Source organism: Babylonia areolata, chromosome 18 (genome assembly GCF_041734735.1).
Source record: "Babylonia areolata isolate BAREFJ2019XMU chromosome 18, ASM4173473v1, whole genome shotgun sequence".
NCBI classification, from domain to species: domain Eukaryota; kingdom Metazoa; phylum Mollusca; class Gastropoda; order Neogastropoda; family Buccinidae; genus Babylonia; species Babylonia areolata.
The window spans coordinates 52,674,717-52,694,424 of record NC_134893.1 but is presented as its reverse complement, the minus strand read 5'-3'; the positions used below and the strand labels follow the sequence as shown (position 1 = coordinate 52,694,424).

Genomic DNA, 19,708 nt, shown 5'->3' with positions numbered 1-19,708 from the left:
ATATATAATAAAAAAATTTTTTTTTTAAAAAGAGACAGCGCCCAATATGGGACTCGAACCCATGACCCTCAGATTAAAAGTCTGATGCTCTACCGACTGAGCTAACCGGGCTGTCCGGCAGAAGACGACAGTCAGAGCTTACAGCCGAGTTCTTGGTGGCGCTTGGAGATGGGTCTTTTTGTTCAGTTGATGAACAGCCCAGCTTCAGAGCTCTTCTCAGCCGTGCAGTCGGTGGAAGGAGATGAAAAGACGGAGGAGAAGGAGGTTTGTGTGTGTGGAGGAGGGTGTGCGTGGGGGAGAAGAGTGTTGGGGTGGGTGGGCGGGAGCCGAGGGGGGGTCGGGGGGCGGGGGAATGGGCGGGAAGTGAGTGTATCACACTGAGTAAGATAAGATAAGATAAGAATAACTTTATTATCTCCAACTGGAGAAATTTGGTCAGGTGCATTATCACAACATAGACAAGTAAACAACATGGTGACCATAGCTGTAAAAGCCAACAACAGCCCCTACAAATATTACGAAGATACAAATGTAAAAAATATCACATACATCGTTTCATACATACATCCACACACTGCAGGTAATAACTAGTATTCTTAATGTAAAAACAGAAAGAATGAAGAAACATTATTTGAATATAATTATAAACATAGCTTACTATACTACACATTGGTTATAATAGACAGATAAGATAAGAATAAAGATGAATTGCGGAAAACCACAACCAGATAATCAGCACACACCCGCACCGCACGCCCCCCCCCCCTCCCCCAACACTCACCCCACACACGCGGATAACTTGATTAAACAAGAGTAATAAACATATGTTCTCAAATAAAAGCATTTCACATATTCGCTTTTAAAAACATTGCAATTAATTATTACATCGCAATTATTAAACAGAAATATATTTAGAATATGGACGTTAGCATTAGACATATTCATTGTACATTCATCCTGCATATTGCACATTATTCTTCCTACATATTGCACATTCATTATAACCAATTGTCACGTTTTAAGCTCAGTAAACACACACACACACACACACACACACACACACACACACACACACACACCACAACTAGAACAAGGTACAGCCTATCATGCACGGACTTTCACACGTCTCACATGAGAGTGCGCGCGCGCACACACACACACACACACACACACACACACACAGTTCTCAAGAATTTAAAAGGTGGATTGAACGTGGAATAAAAGTCTTCAGAGCTCTGGATTTCAACTTTAAAGTTCTGTAGCGTCGTCCTGATGGCAACAGCTCATAATACTTTGCTAAAATATGGGTGTCGTCAGTTGCTATCTGCCTGCTTTTTTTAACCACTCGACTTTCATACAGCTCTTGCATACTAGCTTGTTTCACTCCCACAATTTTACTGCATACACTCATGACATCGTTCAAAACACGCTTACTCCTCACTCCCAAACTTCCATACCAGCACATAAATGAAACTGTAAGCACGGACTCGATACAACATCGATAATAACTTTGAAGAATATTTGAATTTATACCAACATTTCTAAGCTTCTGTAAACAAAAAATTCTAGATTGACATTTCTTATGAATGGAATCAACATTTCTGTCAAAAGTCAGCTTATTGTCTAAGATGGTCCCTAAATATTTATATTCATTGACCCTCTCCTCTGTTTGACCACTGTGTGGGGGTGTGTGTGCCGGTGTGGGCTGGGTGTGTCTGTGTGTTTCTGTGTGAGTTTCTCCAAAAATTTTCTCAAACACACACACACACAGACACACACGGAAGCGCGCGCACACACACACACACACACACACACACACACACACACACACACACACACACACACACACACACACACACACACACCGTCCAGTATGTCAGTACAACTAATCAGTTAAATCAGTCTTTATCGATCTGGCTGAGTTCGTTCAGACTGAACTGAGTGAGTCAACGGTCTTGTAAAACCACGTTTCTCGGTCTTATACATAACTTCATACGATCATGATGTTCCGCCGGGCAGTATACTGTCTCCGAGATTCTTCAGTTGACTTACTCTTGAAAACAGCTCTCAGTCAACATGTCCACTGATAAATTTGGTTTGTGTCTGTATCCGCAGAGTATCAGTCATCAGTAGTTCAAGGAGGCTTCACTGCGTTCGGACAAATCCATGTACGCTACACCACATCTGCCAAACAGTGACGGCGAAATCAATCATCCTGAACTGAAGGAAACTGCAAAAATCACGTGTGCTTGTGCCAAACTCTCAGTGGCGATACGTGCTGCGAAAAGCTGGCAGAATTTGCGTTTTTAGGCCGGGTTTAGCTTCTGCTTGGTTTACGAGGAAGTGAGACTCACGCCGCTGTCACGCCGGGTCGTCGAGTCAACTGAGTTACACAAAACCACGCGGCTTCAGTCAACGAATTTCCGTCGATACACTGACTCAGTGGTGTCGGTGCACTGCACGCGAAATATTTCAAGTCACGATTTCGAATTGTCAGGAAACAGAAACGCGCATAGTTACGTGTATTCATGTGACACTGATTTACACTGCAGTGCTTTTGCTCAGTGATGATGAATATCCGTCAGATTTTTTTCCCACCAGGGAGGTAATAACTCAAACTAAGAAAACCTATGAGGATTTCTTATCTCCCTTCGCCACTTTGTTTTCTCTCGCGCATTCACTACGATTTGCGTCGCTCGCTATGTTGTCAGCCGGAATAGCTCAGTTGGGAGAGCGTTAGACTGAAGATCTAAAGGTCCCTGGTTCAATCCCGGGTTCCGGCACGGAACACTATCCGGCGGTTGACACTTTTTCTTCACTTTTTCTTAATTCTAGAAACGCACACACACACGCACGGCACACACCCAGACACGATATATTTTACGAATTCGCCCTAAATTCAAAACAAAAATGATCTAAGTAAATTTAGGTGCGCCTGTGCCGGTGTGTGTGTGTATGGGTGCCAGTGTGCGTGTGTGTGTGTGAGTGCGTGTGTGTGTGTCTGTGTGTGTGTGTGTGTGTCACAGTGAGAGTCAGTGTGTGTGTGCAAGAAAACAAAAAACACTTCCCTTGCGGCGTGTAGGCCTACCGTACTTGACAGTGGGTGAAACACACGCGGCAAGCAAGAACACACTGGCACGCGCGCACGTGCACGGCCCCAGGCACACAGAAGATACGTGCATGTCTGCTGCGACCATGGCATGATCCTGCCCACCAGGGTTTGGTCTGATATGGACCGCGGCGGCGATTTTTACTCCCCTGGGTCTGCCGGGTGCTACGGTCATTCCGTCGAAAGTTAAGCGATACACTGAACCCCCGGGACCGAGGTCCTGTACGCAGCGGCATGCACTGGCACGGGGTGCACTGTGACACAAAAGACGGAACCCCGGCACACTGGCACACGGTAGCAAAGGGGATGTCTCAAGCAACATTTTACTGGAAAATCCAGTTTGATCGTAAAATGAATATATTTGCAGACAAAACAAAACAAAACAAAACAAAAACAAACAAAAACAAACAACAACAAAAAAACAGAAAAAGAAAAAAGGCCGGGGTGGCGTTGCACTGCCTTCCGTGACAACGCGTTCTCCCCAGAGAGAGCAGCCCGAATTTCACACTGACTGGCTCAGTAGTCTGACCAAAAAACAAAGGCATTTTATCGCACTAATGTCAAAGACACGGGAATTTTGATTGTTGCGAGGTTGTTCATTCATTTATCCTCACTCACTGAATTGCACACCCAGCACTGTACTCAGTTTCCCTGAAACTATATTCACTGAGAAATACTAAGTAATACCACAACGCTCGCAACGCAACAAATAGGTCTAGATGACAGGAAAAGTGGGAAGTTGGGGTGGACTTAAGATGATAATCACATAATTATTTATTGTAAATGTATTTAAAACATCATAGTTTCAGCTGCCAGTGAGTACATTTCATAGTAGAGATGACATAAATATTGCCGCCGCCTATTTCCGATATAAATCAGAACAAACAATCTTCTTCTTCTTTTTTAAAGCATACAAACAAACCCAAGGGTAGTCGAATATCGTTACACTGACATGCAATGTAATGAAAATGTCACACAAATTATTTTACGATGGAAGCAGGGATGGAAATCACTCAGGACTGAGTGAATCAATGGGAGGTATTAACTCAAACTAAGAAAACCTATGAGGATTTCTTATCTCCCTTCGCCACTTTGTTTTCTCTCGCGCATTCACTACGATTTGCGTCGCTCGCTATGTTGTCAGCCGGAATAGCTCAGTTGGGAGAGCGTTAGACTGAAGATCTAAAGGTCCCTGGTTCAATCCCGGGTTCCGGCACGGAACACTATCCGGCGGTTGACACTTTTTCTTTCTTTTTTTCTTCAGTTTTTCTTAATTCAAGAAACGCACACACACACGCACGGCACACACCCAGACACGATATATTTTACGAATTCGCCCTAAATTCAAAACAAAAATGATCTAAGTGAATTTAGGTGCGCCTGTGCCGATGTGTGTGTGTGTGTGTGTGTGTGCCAGTGTGCGTGTGTGTGTGTGTGTGAGTGCGTGTGTGTGTGTGTGTGTGTGTGTGTCAGTGTGTGTGTGTCACAGTGAGTTAGTGTGTGTGTGTGTAGGACTACCTTACGTTACAGTGGGTGAAACACACGCAGCAAGCAAGAACACACCGGCACGTGCGCACGTACACGGCCACTGTATACGTGCATGTCTGCTGCGATGATGGCGAAAGAAGCAATGAGTTTGTGAAGTGAAGCATGATCATGATCCTGCCCACCAGGGTTTGGTCTGATATGGACCGGGATTTTTACTCCCCTGGGTCTGCCGGGTGCTACGGTCATTCCGTCCAAGTTAAGCGATACACTGAACCGCCGGGGCCGAGGTCCTGTACGCAGCGGCATGCACTGGCACGGAGTGCACTGTGACATAAAAGACGGAACCCCAGCACACTGGCACACGGTAGCAAAGGGGCTGTCTCAAGCAACATTTTACGGGAAAATCCAGTTTGATCGTAAAATGAATATATTTGCAGACAAAACAAAACAAAACAAAAAAAAACAAACAAACAACAACAAAAACAGAAAAAGGAAAAAGGCCGGGGTGGCGTTGCACTCCGTGACAACGCGTTCTCCCCAGAGAGAACAGCCCGAATTTCACACTGACTGGCTCAGTAGTCTGACCAAAAAACAAAGGCATTTTATCGCACTAATGTCCAAAGACACGGGAATTTAGATTAATGCGATGTTGTTCATTCATTTATCCTCACTCACTGAATTGCACACCCGGCACTGCATATCAGTTTCCAAACTATATTCACTGAGAAATATTAAGTAATACCACAACGCTCGCAACGCAACAAATAGGTCTAGATGACAGGAAAAGTGGGAAGTTGGGGTGGACTTAAGATGATAATCACATAATTATTTATTGTAAATGTATTTAAAACATCATAGTTTCAGCTGCCAGTGAGTACATTTCATAGTAGAGATGACATAAATATTTCCGCCTATTTCAGATATAAATCAGAACAAACAATCTTCTTCTTCTTTTTTAAAGCATACAAACAAACCCAAGGGTAGTCGAATATTGTTACACTGACATGCAATGTAATGAAAATGTCACACAAATTATTTTACGATGGAAGCAGGGATGGAAATCACTCAGGACTGAGTGAATCAAAGGGAGGTAATAACTCAAACTAAGAAAACCTATGAGGATTTCTTATCTCCCTTCGCCACTTTGTTTTCTCTCGCGCATTCACTACGATTTGCGTCGCTCGCTATGTTGTCAGCCGGAATAGCTCAGTTGGGAGAGCGTTAGACTGAAGATCTAAAGGTCCCTGGTTCAATCCCGGGTTCCGGCACGGAACACTATCCGGCGGTTGACACTTTTTCTTTCTTTTTTTCTTCAGTTTTTCTTAATTCAAGAAACGCACACACACACGCACGGCACACACCCAGACACGATATATTTTACGAATTCGCCCTAAATTCAAAACAAAAATGATCTAAGTGAATTTAGGTGCGCCTGTGCCGATGTGTGTGTGTGTGTGTGTGCCAGTGTGCGTGTGTGTGAGTGCGTGTGTGTGTGTGTGTGTGTGTGTGTGTGTGTGTGTGTCAGTGTGTGTGTGTGTGTGTCACAGTGAGTTAGTGTGTGTGTGTGCAAGAAAAAAACAAAAAACACTTCCCTTGCGTGTAGGACTACCTTACGTTACAGTGGGTGAAACACACGCAGCAAGCAAGAACACACCGGCACGTGCGCACGTACACGGCCACTGTATACGTGCATGTCTGCTGCGATGATGGCGGAAGAAGCAATGAGTGTGAAGTGAAGCATGATCCTGCCCACCAGGGTTTGGTCTGATATGGACCGGGATTTTTACTCCCCTGGGTCTGCCGGGTGCTACGGTCATTCCGTCGAAGTTAAGCGATACACTGAACCGCCGGGGCCGAGGTCCTGTACGCAGCGGCATGCACTGGCACGGAGTGCACTGTGACATAAAAGACGGAACCCCGGCACACTGGCACACGGTAGCAAAGGGGATGTCTCAAGCAACATTTTACGGGAAAATCCAGTTTGATCGTAAAATGAATATATTTGCAGACAAAACAAAACAAAACAAAAAAAAACAAACAAACAACAACAAAAACAGAAAAAGGAAAAAGGCCGGGGTGGCGTTGCACTCCGTGACAACGCGTTCTCCCCAGAGAGAGCAGCCCGAATTTCACACTGACTGGCTCAGTAGTCTGACCAAAAAACAAAGGCATTTTATCGCACTAATGTCCAAAGACACGGGAATTTAGATTGTTGCGATGTTGTTCATTCATTTATCCTCACTCACTGAATTGCACACCCAGCACTGCACTCAGTTTCCAAACTATATTCACTGAGAAATACTAAGTAATACCACAACGCTCGCAACGCAACAAATAGGTCTAGATGACAGGAAAAGTGGGAAGTTGGGGTGGACTTAAGATGATAATCACATAATTATTTATTGTAAATGTATTTAAAACATCATAGTTTCAGCTGCCAGTGAGTACATTTCATAGTAGAGATGACATAAATATTTCCGCCTATTTCAGATATAAATCAGAACAAACAATCTTCTTCTTCTTTTTTAAAGCATACAAACAAACCCAAGGGTAGTCGAATATTGTTACACTGACATGCAATGTAATGAAAATGTCACACAAATTATTTTACGATGGAAGCAGGGATGGAAATCACTCAGGACTGAGTGAATCAAAGGGAGGTATTAACTCAAACTAAGAAAACCTATGAGGATTTCTTATCTCCCTTCGCCACTTTGTTTTCTCTCGCGCATTCACTGCGATTTGCGTCGCTTGCTATGTTGTCAGCCGGAATAGCTCAGTTGGGAGAGCGTTAGACTGAAGATCTAAAGGTCCCTGGTTCAATCCCGGGTTCCGGCACGGAACACTATCCGGCGGTTGACACTTTTTCTTTCTTTTTTTCTTCAGTTTTTCTTAATTCAAGAAACGCACATACACACGCACGGCACACACACAGACATGATATATTTTACGAATTCGCCCTAAATTCAAAACAAAAATGATCTAAGTGAATTTAGGTGCGCCTGTGCCGGTGTGTGTGTGTATGGGTGCCAGTGTGCGTGTGTGTGTGTGTGTGAGTGCGTGCGTGTGTGTGTGTGTGTGTGTGTGTGTCAGTGTGTGTGTGTCAGTGTGTGAGTGTGTGTGTGTGTCACAGTGAGTTAGTGTGTGTGTGTGCAAGAAAAAAACAAAAAACACTTCCCTTGCGTGTAGGACTACCTTACGTTACAGTGGGTGAAACACACGCGGCAAGCAAGAACACACCGGCACGTGCGCACGTACACGGCCACTGTATACGTGCATGTCTGCTGCGAGGATGGCGGAAGAAGCAATGAGTGTGAAGTGAAGCATGATCCTGCCCACCAGGGTTTGGTCTGATATGGACCGGGATTTTTACTCCCCCGGGTCTGCCGGGTGCTACGGTCATTCCGTCGAAGTTAAGCGATACACTGAACCGCCGGGGCCGAGGTCCTGTGCGCAGCGGCATGCACTGGCACGGAGTGCATTGTGACATAAAAGACGGAACCCCGGCACACTGGCACACGGTAGCAAAGGGGATGTCTCAAGCAACATTTTACGGGAAAATCCAATTTGATCGTAAAATGAATATATTTGCAGACAAAACAAAACACTGAAAACAAAACAAAACAAAAGAAAAAGAAAAAGAAAAAAGGCCGGGGTGGCGTTGCAGTGCCTTCAGTGGCCCCCGGGCAACGCGTTCTCCCCAGAGAGAGCAGCCCGAATTTCACACTGACTGGCTCACGGCAGTCTGACCAAAAAACAAAGGCATTTTTATCGCACTAATGTCCAAAGACACGGGAATTTAGACTGTTGCGATGTTGTTCAATCATTTATCCTCACTCACCGTGAATTGCACACCCGGCACTGCATATCAGTTTCCAAACTATATTCACTGTCAAATACTAAGTAATACCACAACGCTGGCAACGCAACAAATAGGTCTAGATGACAGGAAAAGTGGGAAGTTGGGGTGGACTTAAGATGATAATCACATAATTATTTTTTGTAAAAATTTTTAATGTATTTAAAACATCATAGTTTCAGCTGCCAGTGAGTACATTTCGTCAGTAGAGATGACATAAATATTTCCGCCTATTTCAGATATAAATCAGAACAATCTTCTTCTTCTTTTTTAAAGTATACAGACAAACCCAAGGGTAGTCGAATATTGTTACACTGACATGCAATGTAATGAAAATGTCACACAAATTATTTTACGATGGAAGCAGGGATGGAAATCACTCAGGACTGAGTAAATCAAAGTGAGATAATAACTCAAACTAAGAAAACCTATGAGGATTTCTTATCTCCCTTCGCCACTTTGTTTTCTCTCGCGCATTCACTACGATTTGCGTCGCTCGCTATGTTGTCAGCCGGAATAGCTCAGTTGGGAGAGCGTTAGACTGAAGATCTAAAGGTCCCTGGTTCAATCCCGGGTTCCGGCACGGAACACTATCCGGCGGTTGACACTTTTTCTTTCTTTTTTTTCTTCAGTTTTTCTTAGTTCAAGAACTGAACGCACACACACGCACGGCACACACCCAGACACGATATATTTTACGAATTCGCCCTAAATTCAAAACAAAAATGATCTAAGTGAATTTAGGTGCGTCTGTGCCGATGTGTGTGTGTGTGTGTGTGTGTGTGTGTGTGTGTGTGTGTGTGTGTGTGTGTGTGTGTGACAGTGAGTCAGTATGTGTGTGTGCAAGAAAAAAACAAAAAAACACTTCCCTTGCGTGTAGGCCTACCGTACGTTACAGTTGGTGAAACACACGCGGCAAGCAAGAACACACCGCCACGCGCGCACGTACACGGCCCCGAGCACACAAACTTAACTTCAGAAGATACGTGCATGTCTGCTGCGACGATGGCGAAAGAAGCAATGAGTGTGAAGTGAAGCATGATCATGATCCTGCCCACCAGGGTTTGGTCTGATATGGACCGGGATTTTTACTCCCCTGGGTCTGCCGGGTGCTACGGTCATTCCGTCCAAGTTAACCGACACACTGAACCGCCGGGGCCGAGGTCCTGTACGCAGCGGCATGCACTGACACGGAGTGCACTGTGACATAAAAGACGGAACCCCGGCACACTGGCACACGGTAGCAAAGGGGATGTCTCAAGCAACATTTTACGGGAAAATCCAATTTGATCGTAAAATGAATATATTTGCAGACAAAACAAAACACTGTAAACAAAACAAAACAAAAGAAAAAAGAAAAAGAAGAAGGCCGGGGTGGCGTTGCAGTGCCTTCAGTGGCAACGCGTTCTCCCCAGAGAGAGCAGCCCGAATTTCACACTGACTGGCTCAGCAGTCTGACCAAAAAACAAAGGCATTTTATCGCACTAATGTCCAAAGACACGGGAATTTTGATTGTTGCGAGGTTGTTCATTCATTTATCCTCACTCACTGAATTGCACACCCAGCACTGTACTCAGTTTCCAAACTATATTCACTGAGAAATACTAAGTAATACCACAACGCTCGCAACGCAACAAATAGGTCTAGATGACAGGAAAAGTGGGAAGTTGGGGTGGACTTAAGATGATAATCACATAATTATTTATTGTAAATGTATTTAAAACATCATAGTTTCAGCTGCCAGTGAGTACATTTCATAGTAGAGATGACATAAATATTGCCGCCGCCTATTTCAGATATAAATCAGAACAAACAATCTTCTTCTTCTTTTTTAAAGCATACAAACAAACCCAAGGGTAGTCGAATATCGTTACACTGACATGCAATGTAATGAAAATGTCACACAAATTATTTTACGATGGAAGCAGGGATGGAAATCACTCAGGACTGAGTGAATCAATGGGAGGTATTAACTCAAACTAAGAAAACCTATGAGGATTTCTTATCTCCCTTCGCCACTTTGTTTTCTCTCGCGCATTCACTACGATTTGCGTCGCTCGCTATGTTGTCAGCCGGAATAGCTCAGTTGGGAGAGCGTTAGACTGAAGATCTAAAGGTCCCTGGTTCAATCCCGGGTTCCGGCACGGAACACTATCCGGCGGTTGACACTTTTTCTTTCTTTTTTTCTTCAGTTTTTCTTAATTCAAGAAACGCACACACACACGCACGGCACACACCCAGACACGATATATTTTACGAATTCGCCCTAAATTCAAAACAAAAATGATCTAAGTGAATTTAGGTGCGCCTGTGCCGATGTGTGTGTGTGTGTGTGTGCCAGTGTGCGTGTGTGTGTGTGTGTGAGTGCGTGTGTGTGTGTGTGTGTGTGTGTGTGTGTGTGTGTGTCTGTGTGTGTGTGTGTGTCACAGTGAGTTAGTGTGTGGTGTGTGCAAGAAAAAAAACAAACACTTCCCTTGCGTGTAGGACTACCTTACGTTACAGTGGGTGAAACACACGCGGCAAGCAAGAACACACCGCCACGCGCGCACGTACACGGCCCCGAGCACACAAACTTAACTTCAGAAGATACGTGCATGTCTGCTGCGACGATGGCGAAAGAAGCAATGAGTGTGAAGTGAAGCATGATCATGATCCTGCCCACCAGGGTTTGGTCTGATATGGACCGGGATTTTTACTCCCCTGGGTCTGCCGGGTGCTACGGTCATTCCGTCCAAGTTAAGCGATACACTGAACCGCCGGGGCCGAGGTCCTGTGCGCAGCGGCATGCACTGGCACGGAGTGCACTGTGACATAAAAGACGGAACCCCGGCACACTGGCACACGGTAGCAAAGGGGATGTCTCAAGCAACATTTTACGGGAAAATCCAATTTGATCGTAAAATGAATATATTTGCAGACAAAACAAAACAAAACAAAACAAAACAAAAAAAAAAACCAAAAAAACAAAAACAAAAAAAAACACACAAAAAAAAGAAAAAAGGCCGGGGCGGCGTTGCAGCGCCTTGGCAACGCGTTCTCCCGAGGGAGAGCAGCCCGAATTTCACACTGACTGGCTCAGCAGTCTGACCAAAAATATTACAATACAGCACAATGCAATACAATACAGTGCAGTGCAATACGTGACCCGGCATGATACAATACAATACAATGCAATGTAACTTGATGCAATGCGATACAGAGCAATGCATTGCAACGGATACAATACAATACAATACAATACAACCGTGACACAACATAACAGGGGATACAATACAACTGATACAAGACAACATGATACAGCCCACAACAGCCGGCTTGAATATCAATTTTGACCTCACAGCGTTTCACATATATATGTATGTGTGCCAGTGTGTGTGTGTGTGTGTGTGTGTGTGTGTGTGTGTGTGTGTGTGTGTGTGTGTGTGTGTGTGTGTGTGTGTGTGTGTGCGTGTGTGAGGGAGAAACGGAGGGAAACAGAGGACAAACTGAATGGTAACTGAGAGACAGAGTAAAATGTCTAAATGCATACTTTATTGAGGGCACACACACACACACACACACACACACACACACACACACACACACACACACACACACACGCCGGGGCTGGGGAGTATCGACACTGACGGGGAAGTACAGTATCGATACAGGGTAGGCCTACTGACCGGACGCGGGAGAAAATCGACACGCTCCCAAGCGCCACTGTGTGTACGCTAATATATGCGTGAATGTGTGTCACAGATTTAAATTTGGAATGAAATCTTTTTTTTTTTCTTCTTCTTTTTTTTAAGTGCTCGTACACACACACACACACACACACACACACACACACACACACACACACACACACACACACACACACACACACACACACACGCATGCAGTTGACTGTATGCCGGGCTCAGATTTGAAAAGTTACAAGCCTAAAACTGCTTTAAGCAGAGCGCGCGCGCGCGCGTGCATGTGTGTGAATGTTGCAGATAATCTCTCAACATTTCCGACGTCACCTTCAAGACAAGTGACAGTTATTTCCCTTCGACCGATGTTCGACGGCTCATGCAGACACTTCAGCAGTTCACATAAGAAATCGAACAATTTCTCGGAGTCTCCTGTCCGTGTTCTCACTTCATGTCAGCTTCCAAAAGCCTTCAAGTAATTTCTGCCACCTCAAACAAAGATCAAAACTGAAGAAAAAAAAGTTGTTGTTATTTTAAAAGGGGGAAAAAACATATTCTTTTCCTACTCTCGATCTCTAGCCGGGTCTCTCTCATCCATTAATTTTGATGTTGCTTTTTTTTCGGATCTCTCTCTCTCTCTCTCTCTCTCTCTCTCTCTCTCCGTCTCTGTCTCGCGTTCACCTGTGACATTAATTTTACTAGTTCTCATAATGCCGTGTGTTATATGTACCAGTGTGGACTGAGTTATGCTTCCTTTGGCAATGACTGAGCAATTCCCCCTATTGTTGCTTTGTCTATCTCTATTTATTGTAGACTTACTGTTTCCTGTTCACATTAGTCAGTATAGTATTTGATGAAATACAATCTATCCTTATGAATGTGTAAGCCGAGTGCGTGCCAGTGCCAGTGCGTGAGTACGCGGGGGCGCGCGTGTATACTTACTATGTGTGTGTGTGTGTGTGTGTGAGTGTGTGTGTGAGTGTGTGTGTGTGTGCCAGTGTGTCAGTGTGTGTGTGTGTGTGTGTGTGTGTGTGTGTGTGCCGTGTGTGTGTGTGTGAGTGTGTGTGTGTGTGTGTGTGTGTGTGTGTGTGTGTGTCACGTCACCGGGTGTGTGTGTGTGTTATCATTACCATTCTTATGCCTTTATGCTAGTATTGTGTAAGCATGTCTATGACTTTATGTAGTATTGTGTAGTCACTGCGCGTGCATGCTATGGCAAAAAGAGCAGACCCTGTTTCAGGGCGGGGACTGGATTTGTCTTCTCTCTCTCTCTCTCACACACACACACACACACACACACACACACACACTGCTCCAAACCTCTCGCTCAATCACTTTTCCACTTCACTGTACGCTCGAACGGCTTGCCTGACCATTGATACATGAGATGTTTGTATCAGTAGCCCCTGATACAGCGCCAAGAGGCCCGCGCCACCACTGAAGCAGGGGAAAGCCCTGGCTATCGCGAAACCGTGGACAGCCCGGTTAGCTCAGTCGGTAGAGCATCAGACTTTTAATCTGAGGGTCATGGGTTCGAGTCCCATATTGGGCGCTGTCTCTTTTTTTTCTTTCTTTTTTTTTTTTTCTTTCTTTCTTTCTTTTTTTTTTTATAGTTTTTTTGTTTTGTTCACCAGCCTAGAAATATGTGTGTAGTGCGATATTTTCTCATCCTGCCACCATGATCAACTGCATTGCAGATATCATTATTTCTTCTTTTTTTTTCCTTTATTTTTTTTTATATACAATGTAGTACGTGTACTATACTAGCCAGCTGCCTAAAGCTCTGTCTCTGTGAGAATGGCTCTCTCTCCCTCAGTTTTTCATAGACAACGACAGACTGACACTCTATCTGGCTCTCTCTCTTTCTGTCCTCCTCCCCGCCCCATCCGGCCCCTCTCTGTATGGATCTGACGGTCACACACACACACACACACACACACACACACACACACACACACACACACGTTTCATTCAGTTCCCAGTCTCTCTCTCTCTTTTCAAAGGTTCAAAGAAATTCATCTCCCACTTTAGAGTAAATAGCTGCTGCAACAGGTTGGAAGTTTTGCTGACTGAGGACGATTGCTCAGTTTCACGAAGGTAACATTTCAATGGGTCCAGCGCCACTGACAACAAAGAGTAACCCCTGGCTGTCCTCAACTTACCGACAGCCCGGTTAGCTCAGTCGGTAGAGCATCAGACTTTTAATCTGAGGGTCATGGGTTCGAGTCCCATATTGGGCGCTGTCTGTCCTTTTTTTCTTTCTCTCTCTCTTTTTTCCTTTTTTTCTTCTTTTTTTTGACATTTTTTTTATAGTTTGTTTTGTATTGTTCACCAACATAGAAATATGTTTGTGGTGCGATATTGTCTCATCAGTCGCTTCGCCATGATCAATCGCATTGCAGATATCATTATTTCTTCTTTTTTTTTCTTCAGCATTTTTTTTTTTTTTTTAATGTAGGACGTCTACTATACTAGCGAGCTGGTTAAATCTCTTTCTGTGAGAATGGTTCTCTCTCCCTTTTTCATAGACAACGACACACACACACACACTGTGACACACACACATACACACACCGTGACACACACACACACACACACACACACACAAGCACAGCCGGTGCACACACACACCCACACACACACAAGCACACACACACACACACTGTCACACACACACACACACACACACCGTGACACACACACACTGTCACACACACACACACACACACACACAAGCACAGCCGGTGCACACACACACACACAAGCACACACACACAAGCACACACACACACACACTTTTCATTTCCGACTTCTCTCTCTTTTCAAAGAAATCCATCTCCCAACTATCCCATCTATCACTGCTGCAACAGATTGGAGTTTTGCTGAGGACGGCGATACTTACTCAGTGTCACGAAGGCTACGTTTCAATGGGTCCAGCGCCACCGACAACTACTGAAGAGTCTGAACCCCTGGCTGTCCACACACTGTCGACAGCCCGGTTAGCTCAGTCGGTAGAGCATCAGACTTTTAATCTGAGGGTCATGGGTTCGAGTCCCATATTGGGCGCTGTCTCTCTTTTTTTTCTTTCTTTCTTTTTTTTTTTTTTTTTTTTTACTTTCTTGGTTTTGTTCACCAGCCTAGAAATATGTGTGTGGTGCGATATTTTCTCATCCTGCCACCATGATCAACTGCATTGCAGATATCATTATTTCTTCTTTTTTTTCTTTTTTCTTTTTTTATACAATGTAGTACGTGTACTATACTAGCCAGCTGCCTAAAGCTCTGTCTCTGTGAGAATGGCTCTCTCTCCCTCAGTTTTTCATAGACAACGACAGACTGACACTCTGTCTGGCTCTCTCTCTTTCTGTCCTCCTCCCCGCCCCATCCGGCCCCTCTCTGTATGGATCTGACGGTCACACACACACACACACACACACACACACACACACACACACACACGTTTCATTCAGTTCCCAGTCTCTCTCTCTTTTTAAAGGTTCAAAGAAATTCATCTCCCACTTTAGAGTAAATCGTTGCTGCAACAGTTTGGAAGTTTTGCTGACTGAGGACGGAATATTGCTCAGTTTCACGAAGGTAACGTTTCAATGGGTCCAGCGCCACTGACAGTTTCAGTTTCAGTTTCAGTAGCTCAAGGAGGCGTCACTGCGTTCGGACAAATCCATATACGCTGCACCACATCTGCCAAGCAGATGCCTGACCAGCAGCGTAACCCAACGCGCTTAGTCAGGCCTTGAGAAAAAGAAAAAAAAAGGTGAATAAATAATAGATAAGCTTACATAAATAAATAAATAAATAAATAATAATTATAATATAAAAAAGGTAGTAGTAATAATAATAACAATAATAAAATAAAAATAATAAATAAATAAGACAACAATGATGATAAATAAGCAAATAAATGTAAAACATGAAGACACACATTCACACATGCACCCACTCATGCATAACAGATATGCACCAAACATGCAGTTTCACAGATATGAAAGCACAGTCAAATACATATAAACGTACATGAGCTCCAACACACACACACACACACACACACACACATTACCCTGCACCTCCTCTACCCCCCTCCTCCACACACTCATTTCTAGTCTACGTATCGAAGCTCAGTCCACGGCACACACACACACACACACACACACATACGCCCATATCTCCCACCCCCAACCCCACACACATATATACAAAGATATATACTATATATATATATATATATATATACGTTCCAATATCCTGTTGCTCCCACAGTGTAGGCATGCATACACTCACATACCTCATCCTCTACCCCACCTCCCCCCCCCCGCACCCCCACCTCCTCCTCACACACACAGACACAGACACACACACACACGTGCGCAGAACTCTCCTGACACTTGTGTACACTTACACTCTCGCACATGCACAAACGCACTCAAAAACACAGACCCACACATGCACACAAACACACACACGCACAGAGGCTGCCACTGATTGGCCGCAAGAGGGATGGGAAAAGATATCTGATGCCAAGAACGTGGCGTCTAGTGTGTTGCTCAGTCTATTGTATTTGGAAAAGCCCACAGAGACTCTGTTCCGTTTTGAAGAAATTTGCCGCGCAATGTTGGTTTGGAAATTATGCCGATATTTGTTTGATTTGCAAAGCATGTGCTCTACCTTTCATGTTAGACTTACGGCCGCTCCCTCTCACTGTCTACAAAGAGTAATCCCTGGCTGTCCTCAATCTGTCGACAGCCCGGTTAGCTCAGTCGGTAGAGCATCAGACTTTTAATCTGAGGGTCATGGGTTCGAGTCCCATATTGGGCGCTGTCTCTTTTTTTTTTCCCCTGCAGCAAGAGAAATCCGATGCGATATTCAATTTCACACCATCATCACAGTCATTACCCAAAGTACAGGGACTTATCTATATAAAACATCAGTCTGTTCCGTCGTCATTTTTTTTCTTTTTAAAGTTTTCACAGTGTATAGCCATTCGACCTTCAAAGTCCGCCAAAGAAGCCCGACGGATTGCAAAAGGAACTCGACAATCCATGAATCACAGTTTGAAACTGTTATGCCACTCTAGGCCGCATTTTTCGCGACAGGAATAACCCGTTGGACTCTTTTTCCACCACTAAAATACGGAAGAAGTTTCGTTTTGAGCGGGCAACCATTTTCGCTCTTGTGGATCAAGTTGAAGAGGACTTGCGCTACGACGTGCCACGTCAAGGATCCCTGACATCTGTGTGTGTGTGCGTGTGCGTGTTTGTGTGTGTGTGTGTGTGTGTGCCGTGGAAGCTGCGATACATAGACTAGAAACTCCGAGTGTGTGGAGGAGGGGGTAGAGGAGGTGCAGGGAAATTTGTGGTGTGTGTGTGTGTGTGTGTGTGTGTGTGTGTTGGAGCTCATGTACGTTTATATGTATTTGACAGTGCTTTCATATCTATGAAACTGCGTTTTGGGGGCATATCTGTTATGCATGTGTGGGTGTATGTGTGAATGTGTGTCTTCATGTTTTATATTTATTTGCTTATTTGTCATCATTGTTGTCTTATTTATTTAATTATTTATTTATTATTATTATTATTTTATCATTATTTTCATTACTACTATCTTTTTTTTTTCTTTTTTTTTCATCATAATTATTATTTATTTATTTATGTATGTACGCTTATATATATATATTTTTTTTTTTTTTTTTTTTTTTTTTCTCAAGGCCTGACTAAGCGCGTTGGGTTACGCTGCTGGTCAGGCATCTGCTTGGCAGATGTGGTGTAGCGTATATGGATTTGTCCGAACGCAGTGACGCCTCCTTGAGCTACTGATACTGATACTGACACCAACTCTACAAGTACTTTTGGCACTGCGTTTTTACGCATCAGGGTCTGAACAAGACATGATAGGCGAGCTGACAGGTGTCGATCAGTCCACTGTCAGCCGTACAGTCGACCGAGTGACCAACGCCCTGCTGTTAAGACGAGTGAGTGACACCATCAAAATGCCAAGCCCTGCACAAGTCCGACAGACTAAAGTTCTATGCAATGAGACGATTCCCAGATGTGATTGGTTGTGTGGATGGCACACACGTACCAATCCAGGCACCAAGAGAACGCGAATTCGAGTTCGTAAACAGAAAACACTTCCACTCGATCAACGTTCAGGTAAGCAACTTCACGTATCAAGCATAGTCCCGTTACTCTGTGTGTGTGTGTGTGTGTGTGTGTGTGTGTGTGTTTGTGTGAGACGATCAATGTGTAGTGTGTGTGTGTGTGTGTGTGTGTGTGTGTGCACATCAATGTGTGTGTGTTTGTGTGTGTGTGTGTTTGTGTGAGACGATCAATGTGTAGTGTGTGTGTGTGTGTGTGTGTGTGTGTTTGTGTGAGACGATCAATGTGTAGTGTGTGTGTGTGTGAGCACATCAGTGTGTGTGTGTGTGTGTTTGTGTGAGACGATCAATGTGTAGTGTGTGTGTGTGTGCACATCAATGTGTGTGTGTGTGTGTGTGTTTGTGTGAGACCATCAATGTGTAGTGTGTGTGTGCACATCAATGTGTGTGTGTGCGTGCGTGTGTGTGTGTGTGTGTGCCTGTGTGTGTTTGTGTGAGACGATCAATGTGTAGTGTGTGTGTGTGTATGTGCACATCAATGTGTGTGTGCGTCTGTGTGTGTTTGTGTGTGTGTGAGACGATCAATGTGTAGTGTGTGTGTGTGCATATCAATGTGTGTGTGTGTGTGTGTGTGTGTGTGTGTAGGGAGGGGGGATTTGTATTCCTTATTCTTTTTTTTAAACTCTGTTGTGCATGGAATGCCCTATTGGCTATGGCCTACAGGATACTCCGGCACGCAGAAGAGGGTTAAGAAACACTTTTGACAAAACTATTACTATAGCCAACAGGTGTTCAAAACATAGTGTCATAAACCTACATAATCTTTAGCACCAAGTGCCTTGTTGGCCATAGTAATAATATGGCCAAGTATGTGTTCAAATCATACAATATGTCAAAAGTTAACCTTTCTAATCTTGTAGCAAGTTGTTCAAGAATTGCCTTGTTGGCCAAAATGTTTGCATGTACAGTGGTTTGCACTTGTGTATTGACCAACAGGGCATTTCATGCACAAGTGGGTTCTGGGTGTTTATAGTGTTAAACTTTAACCCCTTTAAGTTCTGTATAACCTTGTACACCCTCTAATGTTTAGAACAACTTGCTGGCTATGCTGTTAGCATGGACAACAGGGTGTTCTATGCATGAGGTTTAACAGAGACCCTGTTCTATTTCTTTCAATCTTTTTCTTTAATATAAATAAAATGGAACAGCATTAACCCTCATGCATGGAACGACTTGTTCGCCCAAGAGGGTTAAGCCTCAAGGGCTTCAATTACACCGCCCTTCCATATATGGTTTACTAGATACTTAGTGACTTACAGTTTACAGTGTACATTTTTTTAGATGTTTTTCTTATTATGTTTCAGGTGATCTGTGACGGAGACTTACTTTGCCTCAACGTCATTGCCAAATGGCCAGGTTCTGTGCATGATGCCAGGATGTTGCGGGAATCAACATTTTTCTGTGAC

At 44.1% G+C, this 19,708-nt stretch overlaps 11 non-coding genes across 11 annotated transcripts; 10 read left to right on the top strand and 1 right to left on the bottom strand.

The window, feature by feature from the left end:
* Positions 1–38: 38 nt before the first annotated feature.
* Positions 39–111, bottom strand: Trnak-uuu (transfer RNA lysine (anticodon UUU)). The gene has a single exon. It is a non-coding gene; the product is annotated as a tRNA-Lys (tRNA).
* Positions 112–2,710: 2,599 nt separating this feature from the next.
* On the top strand, positions 2,711–2,783 carry Trnaf-gaa (transfer RNA phenylalanine (anticodon GAA)). The gene has a single exon. It is a non-coding gene; the product is annotated as a tRNA-Phe (tRNA).
* A 1,469-nt stretch (positions 2,784–4,252) lies between these two features.
* Positions 4,253–4,325, top strand: Trnaf-gaa (transfer RNA phenylalanine (anticodon GAA)). The gene has a single exon. It is a non-coding gene; the product is annotated as a tRNA-Phe (tRNA).
* A 1,467-nt stretch (positions 4,326–5,792) lies between these two features.
* Trnaf-gaa (transfer RNA phenylalanine (anticodon GAA)) lies at positions 5,793–5,865 on the top strand. Its single transcript has one exon. It is a non-coding gene; the product is annotated as a tRNA-Phe (tRNA).
* Positions 5,866–7,362: 1,497 nt separating this feature from the next.
* Trnaf-gaa (transfer RNA phenylalanine (anticodon GAA)) lies at positions 7,363–7,435 on the top strand. Its single transcript has one exon. It is a non-coding gene; the product is annotated as a tRNA-Phe (tRNA).
* Positions 7,436–8,966: 1,531 nt separating this feature from the next.
* Positions 8,967–9,039, top strand: Trnaf-gaa (transfer RNA phenylalanine (anticodon GAA)). The gene has a single exon. It is a non-coding gene; the product is annotated as a tRNA-Phe (tRNA).
* Positions 9,040–10,527: 1,488 nt separating this feature from the next.
* On the top strand, positions 10,528–10,600 carry Trnaf-gaa (transfer RNA phenylalanine (anticodon GAA)). The gene has a single exon. It is a non-coding gene; the product is annotated as a tRNA-Phe (tRNA).
* Positions 10,601–13,612: 3,012 nt separating this feature from the next.
* On the top strand, positions 13,613–13,685 carry Trnak-uuu (transfer RNA lysine (anticodon UUU)). Its single transcript has one exon. It is a non-coding gene; the product is annotated as a tRNA-Lys (tRNA).
* Positions 13,686–14,300: 615 nt separating this feature from the next.
* Positions 14,301–14,373, top strand: Trnak-uuu (transfer RNA lysine (anticodon UUU)). Its single transcript has one exon. It is a non-coding gene; the product is annotated as a tRNA-Lys (tRNA).
* Positions 14,374–15,126: 753 nt separating this feature from the next.
* Positions 15,127–15,199, top strand: Trnak-uuu (transfer RNA lysine (anticodon UUU)). The gene has a single exon. It is a non-coding gene; the product is annotated as a tRNA-Lys (tRNA).
* Positions 15,200–16,890: 1,691 nt separating this feature from the next.
* Trnak-uuu (transfer RNA lysine (anticodon UUU)) lies at positions 16,891–16,963 on the top strand. The gene has a single exon. It is a non-coding gene; the product is annotated as a tRNA-Lys (tRNA).
* The last annotated feature ends 2,745 nt before the right edge of the window (positions 16,964–19,708 follow it).